This window comes from Cydia strobilella, chromosome 8 (genome assembly GCF_947568885.1).
Source record: "Cydia strobilella chromosome 8, ilCydStro3.1, whole genome shotgun sequence".
NCBI classification, from domain to species: Eukaryota; Metazoa; Arthropoda; class Insecta; order Lepidoptera; family Tortricidae; genus Cydia; species Cydia strobilella.
Window position 1 is genome coordinate 15,280,337 of NC_086048.1, and position 12,451 is coordinate 15,292,787.

The 12,451-nt window shown below is 35.7% G+C and overlaps 1 protein-coding gene across 1 annotated transcript in view; it reads right to left on the bottom strand.

Moving 5' to 3' along the window:
- LOC134743793 (uncharacterized) overlaps window positions 1–12,451 on the bottom strand; it is a 427,044-nt gene that overhangs the window by 378,877 nt on the left and 35,716 nt on the right. The window lies entirely within an intron of this gene.

Below are 12,451 nucleotides of genomic sequence, written 5' to 3' on the forward strand. Positions count from 1 at the left end.
CATCGACTCAACTTGTGCGTTCAGGATTATATTTAACATCATTATTAAAAAACAAACGTTTCGTATAAGGTTTATGACATAAAATCATTAAATAAAGCTAAATTTTGTATTTTTTATTAGATTCTCAAACAATTTGTTTAATAATAATTAATATCGAACGAACCATTATTATGAGCGCTTTACGTTTTGTTATCTGTCAAGCTACTTAAACACGCTCCATCCAAGGTCAAATTACTTTCCCCACTAGTGGATAAAATGCGCTTTTCCCCGCTTGTTTTAAAGGATAAAAGAACTTTCCGAGCTAGTGAGGGGAAAACATATTTAGCCATGTAACTAGATAGTGTATGTAAGAAAGAAGGAAAATAATAAATTATCATCATCATTTGACAATCCCAAAAAAAGCCAAACGTTATTTTATTAAATTGTTTTCAATGCATCAACGGCCCTACGTCAATGTTTCATCTCCACCGCACCGCATTTCAGCGTTCAAATGCAACTTTCACTGTCTCGCAAACTTTCATTTTGTAAATAAATACGATTCTCGTAATACAAAGCAGTGATGATGATAAATCGTACACTTATCCAAACATTAAAAATAATTACGGCATAGCAACATACATCGACAACATATATTGATTTTCTTTAGTTATTAACTTAGCCAAAGAAATCTGATATCGACCGCACGCGCAGATTTCACGAAAGCAAAATGTTAATTATGTACGAATTAACGGATCTTTGGAAGAACAACGACACTTGCGACTTTATTCTATTAAGAATGCGGATTCTTGAAGTGAACGAGTAAAGCGAGCCAAATACGACTTTCTATGCGAACGAAAGTGCAAGTTGTCTGATAACAAAATCATATCATAATACAGCGTCTTTTCTTTTTAAGAATAATCCATTGCTTACTGCTTTTGACTTGACAGTGCAGTAATCTTAAGACGCAGCGTTGTATAGTAAATGTTTTTCATTACGTTGGTATTATTATGGTAAATTAGGTACTGGCCAAAGTCATTTGGCAAATGTTCTCACGGATGTTTGCAATGCTATTATCGGCGGTAGAAGTAGGTAATCATGATTTTGCAATACACGTAAGATTACAAAGATTTGTGTATTGGGAAGCAGAATAGAGAAACAAAAAACAATACTGAGAATTAAGAAAAAACGAGATTTATATTCGATGTTTGTTGTTGTATGACTATCCAATGTTCTTTAATTTCACCTAATTACTTTATATGGGTACAATTTAATTTTCTCCAATATCAACGCTGTTTGGACCAAAATTAGCGACAATTGTTCAATAGTTGAGTGTGACATACATTTTCAGGGAGTAAAGTAGAAAGCGACGAAATAGCTTTGACCTTACGGGGTCCATTACCAGTCCGCCGGACGATATCGGCCTGTCAGTTGTTCGGAACTGCCAAAGTTCTGTTCTAACTGACAGGCTGATATCGTCCGACGGACTGGTAATGGGTGGGCCCTTTTACATCAATTATTATTTAGAAAACCTAAAAGAGACCGAGTGGACTCCGGACTAGTTACAAGGATGCAACTATAAAAACGAAAATTGCAGAAAGTTATCCAATCGTACAGTCGTACAGTATAATAGTTATTTACGATACAAGTGCGGAAAAGAGGAAATTCGAAACGAGTGGCGTAAAAATAAAACACGACCGCAGGGAGTGTCCTAAATCGACACGAGTTAATAACATGATAACGACTTGTCTAATATGACATATTGACCATATTGTCTCACACGCGGTTACCTTAATAGGGGACGGCCGCTTCTGCATACAAACGTAGTCCCCATTTTCCTCTCTGTATATTGACATTATGGAAAGTATTTTTACATAATTTTATGTACCATAGCTATGCCCTCAATGTTTGATTTTTTTCTATTTTTTGATTATTGTAAAAATTAGGAACAAAAAACAGATTTCATACAATAAATGCTCCTAAATCTTATTATAATGGAAAATCAAACGTCCCGGGCATCGCTGTGGTTGATATACAACAAATTGCGTCAAATATTTTCAATAATGTTAATATCCAGAGAGGAAAATGAGGACTACGTTTGTATGAAAAGGCGATTTCGCGCGGGTCCTCCACTTTCTTCTTAAGTATCGGTACTGGTTTTTGTTTGCTATTAACCATGTAGACACGACTTAGTTGGTAGTCTCGAACTTAGAAGATAGACTGTATTATTATATTCTGTTCATAAATACATACATACATACATACAATTACAATACAGATTTATCTAATTATCGAATATAATGTCACCGTTCTAACCTACCGATCACAGATTTCACAACTAAATAAATTCAGATCTAAATCTCATTTGTAAACGATTAGGTACCTATGCATACAAAGCTAAGTCATACCAAAGATAGATATAACTCCGTAATAGATGGATACAGTCTAAGGAAAAAACGTGCCTCGAAAATCACGAAAATTTTATTCTCGATCAGAGGGCGCCACTAGTTTTGGCCTACTCTCGTATAGAGGGTGCTCGGTTTCGTTTGTTATTTATAATTTTAACGCACATCAGTGAAAGAACATGGGTCAAAATCATATAAAAATAATTAATACAAATAAAAAAATCATTTATCCATATTTAAATACATTTTAACGTATTTTTATAAATCTTCATTTTTAGTTTTAAAGTATGTCGATAGATGGCAGTGAATTTACAGCGGTTACAAAATTTACTATGACAGTACCGCTCTATCTTATTATATCCTCATTGGTCATACTCATAAGTATACAGCAATTATGTTCACGTCTCTCCTGTGCTACACTTTCTACTTGAACCTTTACTACATACAGAGGTACTCCTTTTCTAGTTTTTAGAGTTTTGAATGATTCACCGTTAGCAACAATCAATATCGTTATCGTAATCGGTATCGTTAGAATATCGGGAGCTCATAACTAATACAAAAGGTAATCACGGTCTATATCCCGGTCAATATAAGTCTAGTACTCCTTTTCTATTATAAGTTGTGTGATAAAATCGTTACATAGGTATATGCATACAAAATATTGTTCGAAGGTGATATAACTTTTGTTTTAAAATTTGGTTATGATCCAGCCATCCTATCACATTTATAATCATACCCCGCAACCGAGCTAGCAAAATATGTGGCAGTTGTACGTCAGGGTTATCACTACTACGAAAAATTTAAAGAACAAAAAATATTTTGTGTTTTATAAACCGTAATTTTATAAACAAAATTGAAACGCATTTAATATTGACATTGACATATTAATTTATTTTATTTGACAGCAGATTTAACCGGGTTATATCGGAAGAGGTTCAATAAGGTTCTCGTTCAATATTATTATGCCGTGTAGCATTAAGTCCGCCTTTTGTCGCTGTATATTTTTACTGTGCAATAAAGTTTAAAATAAATAAATAAATATTAATTTCATACTTACAATAACGTTAACGCAAAATGGTTCATCATAATCGCCAACCCTGACACAAAACTGTCATTCATATGCCACGGTTTTGCTAGCTCCGTTGCGGGGTTTGTTTATAATTTATAATACAACTGGGATAATATTTTAATTTTCAACCTGTCGTCCTCTCGTATTTTTTTTTATACAAAAGTATGTGACCCAGACGTTGCTTCCTTATTTTCCCGAAGCCTCCTTGACACTTGCTTGTTAGGTTTAAAACTAGGTCCTACTCGTAAGACCAATTACGTCAGTGCTAACTTGCGTCAATCGGTTCACTTATCTTTACAATGTATCTTCAATGCAATGAATACTCGGAATATAATCTATATCATTGCATTTGACGAGCACGGTAGTTATAAGTTATTGGTAACTCGATCAGCAAAACATCTAAGGAAGTTGCAAATGGTAATACTCTATATTAGTGATAATTTGATGTCGAATTTGAAGCCTGAAAAATTGGAAGTTGTTACGGTCATGTTAGATAAGGAAACATAGTTTATTTTGCTCGGGGCAAGAGGGACAGTATTAGAACTCCCTACAAGTGTTTCTCATTTTTATTGGATTAACTATTGCGCTCTTAGAGGTAATGAATGTGATGATGCCACTTGGTGTTATGTATCTATCGGAGAGGTATCTGTCAAATCAGCTATTCCTCATGAAAATAGTACGAGATCTTTATCTAACATCACAATTAGATAATCAACCTCTTTTCAGTGGTTTTTTGTTGATTTTGATCTTTTAATTATTTTCAGTGTATTCCCGTAGACTGGATTTCATGACCGCTCCACGCTGTGGAACAGTCAAATCTCACTGAAACAACCCTCTGAATATATTAATATTCAGAGGAATGAATATATAATATAAGGAGACGACAAAGATGAAGAGCCAACCACTGTACCGGTTTAAGGAATCTCAAAGAGCCCAAACGTATGTCTAATAACATAATAACTCATTAATGTTAATTTGTGTAACTTTAATAGCCGCAATTGTATTTCCTAAAACCCGCACGCGGTTTTCGAGCCGCGGTTTGCCGTCCCCTGATCTAATCTGAGACACGACTAGTGCTATAAAAGATACTTATATTAATAAACAATTAAATACACACGTAGAAACTATCGCATGGTAGACGCATAATCTGCGTAACAGCAGGTAGCGATGCCTTTATTCGTTAATTAATATGCTGTAATCGTTATGAAAGCATTACATCCAAGGAACTAAGGTGTCATTGTGATCTTAGATACCTAATTACTGCCGCCATTAAAGGAATACGTAAGTAATTAGATTTTATTACATACTTAGATTATTAACGAGTTTCGACGACTGTAATAATTAAATTTCGGTTTTTTAGTAAAGTTAAAAAGTTAGTAAAAACATTGTGCAAAATGATTTAAAAACTGGATAGTAAGGAAATAATTACAAAATATTAATGATAGAAAAAAGTAAGCTTTATAACTAATAAAATTAAAACCCTTTATTTCAGGCAGTAAAGACCCTTTTACGCTTGTCTACTTACTAGGTACCGTAAAATGTGCCCACTGGGTTTAATCTTCATCTTTTTAGGGTTCCGTACCCAAAGGGTAAAAACGCGACCCTATTACTAAGACTCCACTGTCCGTCTGTCTGTCTGTCTGTCACCAGGCTGTATCTCATGAAGCGAGCGTTATGTTGCCGCCATAACAACAAATACTAAAAAGTACGGAACTGTATTTTATTGTATATAGATTGGTAAAAGTCAACGGTGTATTGGTAAAGATAAGTATCAAACAATTTTTCAATTTGTGTCTGGCGTAACTAACTAAACAAATAGGTAACAATAGTTAAAGGGCTCAATGTGTTAAGAAATTGTTATTTTAATTATACTTGATTACCTACTGTGCCGTGTGAGAATAGCTATCATATGGAGTTATATAATGTATCTAACCTACACTTACTACTTTGAGAGGTGAATGCCGTATGCCAAACGACTTGTGGGCCAAGAAAACTACCGAGTGGACACCACAGTGCAGCGATACGTCACGGGCTCACGGCATACCTCAGAGCTCGGAGGAGATGGGAGGCACGACCTGCTTGAAGTATTTTGGAAAGATTGCCATAGACCGAGACTCGTGGAAGAAAAAGAAGGAGGCAGGAAGGTACTGACTGGTCATTTTCCAAAAAAAACTTGTTGATATTGAGATAGTTTACTGTAAGTACCTAACTAACCTTAAATTGTTTGATATTGTCTAGATAACAAGGGTGATGGATCTATTTAATGAATCTTAAGCCTTATGCGACAGCCACACTAATTAGGTACATATATGTGTATATTTTGAGCCTTGTACCCAGCATATCAACGAAATTTGATACTTTTCTCATGAAACATGATCTATAAGGCCATACAATAATTCCAACTGGCATCATTTCAGCAATGACCGTGTTTGTAGGCGACATAACCAATGAACTTTTCGTGCTATGACTACAAATCACATTACCTAACCATAGGATATATTATAATAAATGTGTACTGAGATTTGGACTTTATGGCTTAGGGATAATAGTTTATTTACGATTGACAATGGCAAATGATTACTTATTTCAAGCGCTTAGGTTTTGTTTGGAAATGTTAATTATTTTCCTCTCCCGTCAGAAATGATTTCTGTTTTCGTTAATATAGTTGGTTTTATGTATATTCGCTTGATTTGGTTTGTAGAACGGCTTTACTCGGTCTTATGTACCTTTCACTGTCACATTTGTATTTTCTTAAATGAAACAATTTTTTAGTGTTAAGCATGTGTCGGGTAGGCTTTGGATGCCTAAGGAAATGAGTAGGCATATTTAAAAAAAAAACCGGCCAAGTGCGAGTCCGACTCGCGTTCCAAGGGTTCCGTACATTACACTATTTAAACAATGTATTTTTTATGTGAAATGTCTTTAAAAAACCCGTACGGGACGGATCAAAAACTAAGTAAAAGTCCGACTCACGCTTGTCTGCACATTTCTAATAGGTTTTCCGGTGATCTATAGGTAAATATCTATTTTGTTGTGTATTTTTTTTCAAAAATTTTGACCCAGTAGTTTCGGAGATAAAGGGGGAGAATGGTCATTTTTTGCCTATTTTCTTGAATAACTTCTAAACTATTTATCTTAAAATTATAAAAAATATATATTTGAAATTCTCACAATGAGCTCTTTCATTTGATATGTACCTAACACGATATAGTTTGACAAACTTTATTTTTTAATTATCTCATTTACCCCCCAAAAGTGGCCCCCGTGTTTAAAATTAATTTGTTTACGTTACATGCCCATCTTTGGGTGACAAACTTACAAATGTGTACCAATTTTTAACTTAATTGGTTCAGTAGTTTCGGAGAAAATAGGCTGTGAGCTGTGACAGACGGACAGACAGACAGACAGACGCACGAGTGATCCTATAAGGGTTCCGTTTTTTTCCTTTTGAGGTACGGAACCCTAAAAAGATGAAGATTAAACCTACACAGGTTTAATACCTAATATGTAATTACAAATACCTATAATGTATGTATGTTTTTTACGTTTTCGACTGAAAACACCTAACGCCTGTAATTTTTATACGAGCAATTTTTGTAAACGTTAATCACGTATCGGTACCTAATTCAGTTTTGTAAATTTTGCTTTAATTAACTATGGAAAAAAATAGCGATGACAAATTTGCAGATGTAACATCTAGACCTCTAAGAGGCCTGAAACTTTCCATATTTCACAAACATTTCAACCGACCACATGACATCACGTTTTGTGAATCTTGTGATGCAAATTGTAGTCACAAGACCCGTCATAATAATATGATTGGGATAGTCTCAATTGTTGATCATTAACTTATCTGAACAACAACATAAAGGTTTTTCGGATAAATATTTCGAGCCTATAAACATATGAAACACCTGTCGTCCCGAGACCCGAGACTGACACAACACGGAAAATTAGACGTGGACATGACAAACATAATCTTGAGTTTCTAAGCGCAAATTGAAAATGCCGTAGTTTATTGGAACTTCTCACTATTTTTTTGATTCAAGACAACATATTGATTATTTTTATCGCACATCAAGCTTGTTGTCATTTAGTTTAACGTGAGCGGGAACGAGACTTTGTTAAAACTTTTCCAAAAATATATTTATGTACCTACTGAAGGCATAGAAAATCACTAGACACGCCTGAGAATCGTCCAACTGCAACGTTCAGTAAATCATATACAAGGGCCTATTCGACACGTGTGTAGCCCTAATTTTTGTCGATACCGTTGAAAAATTGTTTTGGCTGAAACATTGAACTCTTTTAACATTTATTTTCTCCATTTTTCACGAAAAATCCTGGACAAGCCACAAGTTTGTTTGTATAAATTGTCGCTTATTATTTTGAATTGAAGCATTATTTAAAATTAGCTGATTCGTTATCCACAAATCAGTCCTCTTAAATTAATTATTATGCTTGTATTTATCAAACAAAGGTTTTGATTATAATCTTCCGCATTTATGAGACCGTCTTACCACCGGCTTTATCTCTCGCACCACAATGGCATAAACAACGTTCGTGTTTTGTTATAATTTGCTGGTTATTGACGACTGCTTGCGTGACCGAACTGGCAGTAATCCCAACTAAGTGACATTAATTATCTTAGCTTAATCCTGACCTACAGGCCGGAGTGATCCAACAATGAGCGGTCTCGGTGCTCTTAACTTAGATAATTATAACAAGTCTTATTAATATGAAGATAACTGCAGGAGTTTATATGCAAACCTATTGCAAGTATTGAAAATAAACAAGCTCAATTCTGAAACAAGAAATAAGAGTTTAGACATAAAAGTCTCTAGACATCAAAATCCAACACAGGCACTTAAACATGACTTGTTATAACGACCTAGCAAGGATGTCTAATCGTATAACAATTCGCGCATCCGTTAACAAGATGGAGGGGTGAGGTCAATGCAGATCACGAGTCGTACGTTATCATGTCACATGACCGGCCGGTTTAACAGAGCTATTTGTGTAAGTATGACCCGGTTGCGTAAGAACCGCTGTGTTATTATCTATGACCCGAACGCCCTTGGATCCTGCTATTCCTGGTCAGATGAAGACTTTATTTTATTAAGGTTTATGTTGACAACATTTTCTTGGGGTATTTAATAATTTGAATGGAACAAAAAAATAGTTTTTCATAAACTATCTAACTTAAGAATAGTTTATAGTTATTAATGTTATTATAGTGCGCTTCTCGTACATGCTTCAATAACAGTTATTGGATTTTTTTTACCCCAATCATTATCATATTGGGTGAAAATGTTGGAACTAACTAGGAGATCTCCACAAAAAGCGATATCAATGATGGCTCAGGCGCCACCCGTATAGAAGACAGCGGATAGAGATCCAATTCGCTACATCTCGTAATAACCTATTAGAAATCGCAACTCTGAAGGAAATTCGTTCTGTGAACTTATCACTCAGAATGGCACGTTTACAGATTATAATTATATTACTCTTCTTCTTTGAATTAGCTCGGTCGATGTGGGTATTATGCCATTCAAACATCAATGAATTCTACAACTCCGTAAATTTTCTGTCATTCTATTCTTGAATGTTACAGTTAGAGTTTGATAACTGTAACTATATTTAGTAAACTCGGTCGAAAAGGTCGACGAGGTTAACATCAATTATATATAATACTTATATATGAAGTTTTCGCCTAGTTACATTGTAATAGAATACTAACTACCTACTAAATGCCTAATACGTAACTCTGACGCAAATGTGCTGTAGCACCTGCATTCGTACAAATATGTCAAGTCGGTCAATGCCACATTTTCACGAGCAATACTATTTGCTAATTAATATTCTTATACATTTATTACTAATATTGGTCATGGTATTGACTGTGAGACACGGTAATGAATAATGATTTATTAACGCCAGTAAAAGTAGATCCTTTGTATGTAGATAAAACTTCGATCTTCTTTGTGTGACATGAGGCACTTGTACGAGTAGGTATAGGTAGTCGTGTATATAAATTTAGCAACGTCACTGTTATCTGCAATACAATCTACGATCTGTTTATAACTTTAATTATTTTGACAGAGATTAAGCTGACTGACAAAATATACTCACGAAAATATTATGTTCTTAATCCAAAGTTTTTAAACCATGTCATAACTTTTTTCAATCCAGAATTTTGACTAATTCTTTTTTACCAAATCTAAAATGTTTGCTGTTTTTAATAGTCAAATAATGCGATGGAGTAACGTCTACTGGGCGTCTCGCGGTTTTACAGGTGTCAATGTAAAATGGTCGGTTGTCACTTGTCACACACCTGTCTCAATAACTGAAATTATGCCGTATTCATAATTGAGTTATATTAAATTTTGTCACGACCTCGACGGGATAATGGTTTCAAAACTACGAAATTTCGTTTAGGTCAGATTAAATCTAATTTTCAAGCAAATCGACGGATTGCTTATCAAGTTTGAGTAGATGGACAGAAAAAGGAAGCGTTGTGGCGTTTTAGACCATCCAATCCAGCAGCCTAATAGGAAGCAGGAGGTCCCTGGTTTGAATCCTGGTACGGGGATTCATTAGGTTAGGATCAAGAAGGATATGCGTGGAGTTGATGAAACCCTAGGCTATTATATCCAAATATTTACCTGTAGGTACCTACCGTTGTTACAAATTCTTCTTTCTTATGGCTGAACTTAAAATTTTAAGATACGATTGCCGTCATTTCAATGAACAAAATATCTCAAGCCTCGAATGTTCTTCTTACATATTTAAGATATTAACAAATACATTTGACCCTGAGAATGTATGTTCCGTGTCGAATGTCTTATTTCCACTCAAGAATTTTAGTACAGTAAGTATTTATGTACTGTACACCTTTGTCTTGTACACCAATCTTTTAACCTTTACGCCGCCAAGGAAATAAAACCGATGTGGCACCCCCACGCCACGCAAGTTTAAAATCGTATTCTTCAACTTCGTATGCAGATGGTTGCTGGCAGGTGGGTGGTGGGTGGCAACTGGCAACATCGATGAACTTGAGTTCGAGTTGTTGGCGGCGAAAGGGTTATCAATGAAAATTGTTGTATAGAATATACGTATCTCAGTGTAATTGCTTTTGACACAATACTTGATACAATACACTATATATATAGTAGTGTGTTAATCCGTCGGTCTCTTGTCACCATCAATGTACCTGCTCTTCTTGAGCCGACTGGCATTATCAGAGATGATGGCAAGAGGCCCGATGGGATGTCCTTGGTTCCTTGGAGCTTGGGACGGATGTTGGTGTGGGATGCTACCTGCGTAGACACACTGGCACCGTCCCACCTCCAACGGACTAATGTAAAAGCGGGCGGAGCGGCGAAAAGCGCCGAAATTTTAAAACGTAATAAATATAAGAGCCTCGGTAGAGAGTATCATTTCATTCCATTTGGAGTTGAAACTCTAGGTCCATGGGGTCCCAGCGCGCATAAGTTGTTTGCAGAAATCGCGAAGCGTCTGGTTGACGTAACTGGATGGTGACCGAAGAGCTGGCGGCTTTCTCGCACAACGTATCAGCATTGCGATACAGCGGGGAAATGCCGCCAGCATCCTTGGTACAATGCCTCAAGGGCCTATTTTAGATTTAAGCTAGTTATTAATTTCGTTTACGTAGTACCACTGTATATATCTTGTATGTAAATAAATGTTAGTGTAGTTCACTGGACTTACGCCTGAGAAAACGTTGAAAGCAAAACCATCAACTGTTAAACTCCCTAAGTGTAGGCGTTTCGATCATTTTGTTAATTTCCAATATCTAATATCGGTTTGATGTCAGATGCACGTTCGAATTGACGTGCAAGATAAGTAGCTAGACTAGTTAGTTCAACGAACTCTTATAATAACGTAGACAACTTGATAATGATACGAGTAAGTATAGCGATCTTTTATTATGTGCGATAATACACAACTTTGGGAACAAATCAAATTATTTTATTAAATATTTTTGATTTGTGTTTTTTTAAGTAGTCACACTGCTATATATATATATATAAGTTATAAACTGAAATAAATGTCATATATTAAAGAAAAAGTGACGAAGTCTGGTGAAGGCCGAATTCGAACCGGCGTCTTTGTCCGGGCTAACGCCTTGAACCCCTACGCCTTGTGGCGGGGCGGGGTGGACCTAGGAGTTCAAGGCGTTAGCCCGGATTGCTAAAGACGTTATTGGTTCGAATCCGGCCTTCACCACTGGAGGGCTTCGTCACTTTTTCTCAAGTTCGAATGTCATATATTAATAAGTATATGACATGTATTTCAGTTTATAATGTGCGATAATGTTATTTGCTTTTGGCATTTGTTCTAGTTGTAGGGCCTTGAAGTTTTGTTTACCAGACACCAGACATAACCTTAAGGTGTTGCAAGATGTGAACAATTAGAACATAATAAAATATTGCAAACTATTGCTACACTAAGAGCGATAAGATTTTTCGCGGCTGCGTTGTTAAATTGATAATTTAACCTTTTCGACGCCGTGTCAATCACAAAAGCAGACATCCAGACGCCACGTCACCGAGTGTCAAAACTAAAATTGAACTTTATGCATATGCATGTAGGTCTATGTTACTCTGTGGTCTATGACCGGTATGTGTTAAATATCAAGTTATTCATAGTTACTAACCGCATTATCTACACTCCCTCTAACTTCACACCTCCCCCATACACACTTCATACACCATACACACACGAACACGCACTAACTTAACCACAATTACACACATACTTACACTTATTAGCTGGCTTATTTTCTCTCTTTTAGTATTTGTTGTTGTTGTTTGTATACTTCTTTTCTTTATTTTCTCTTCGTCATTTGCTTTATATCCCTGTTTAAGAACGTATATTGCTACGTGTATACTATTATTGTTATTAAATTGAGAGCTCAAATGTACCTAGGAGGAATCACTGACTCCCGAGACACAGGCTTGGACCTAGTTCGGGAGGC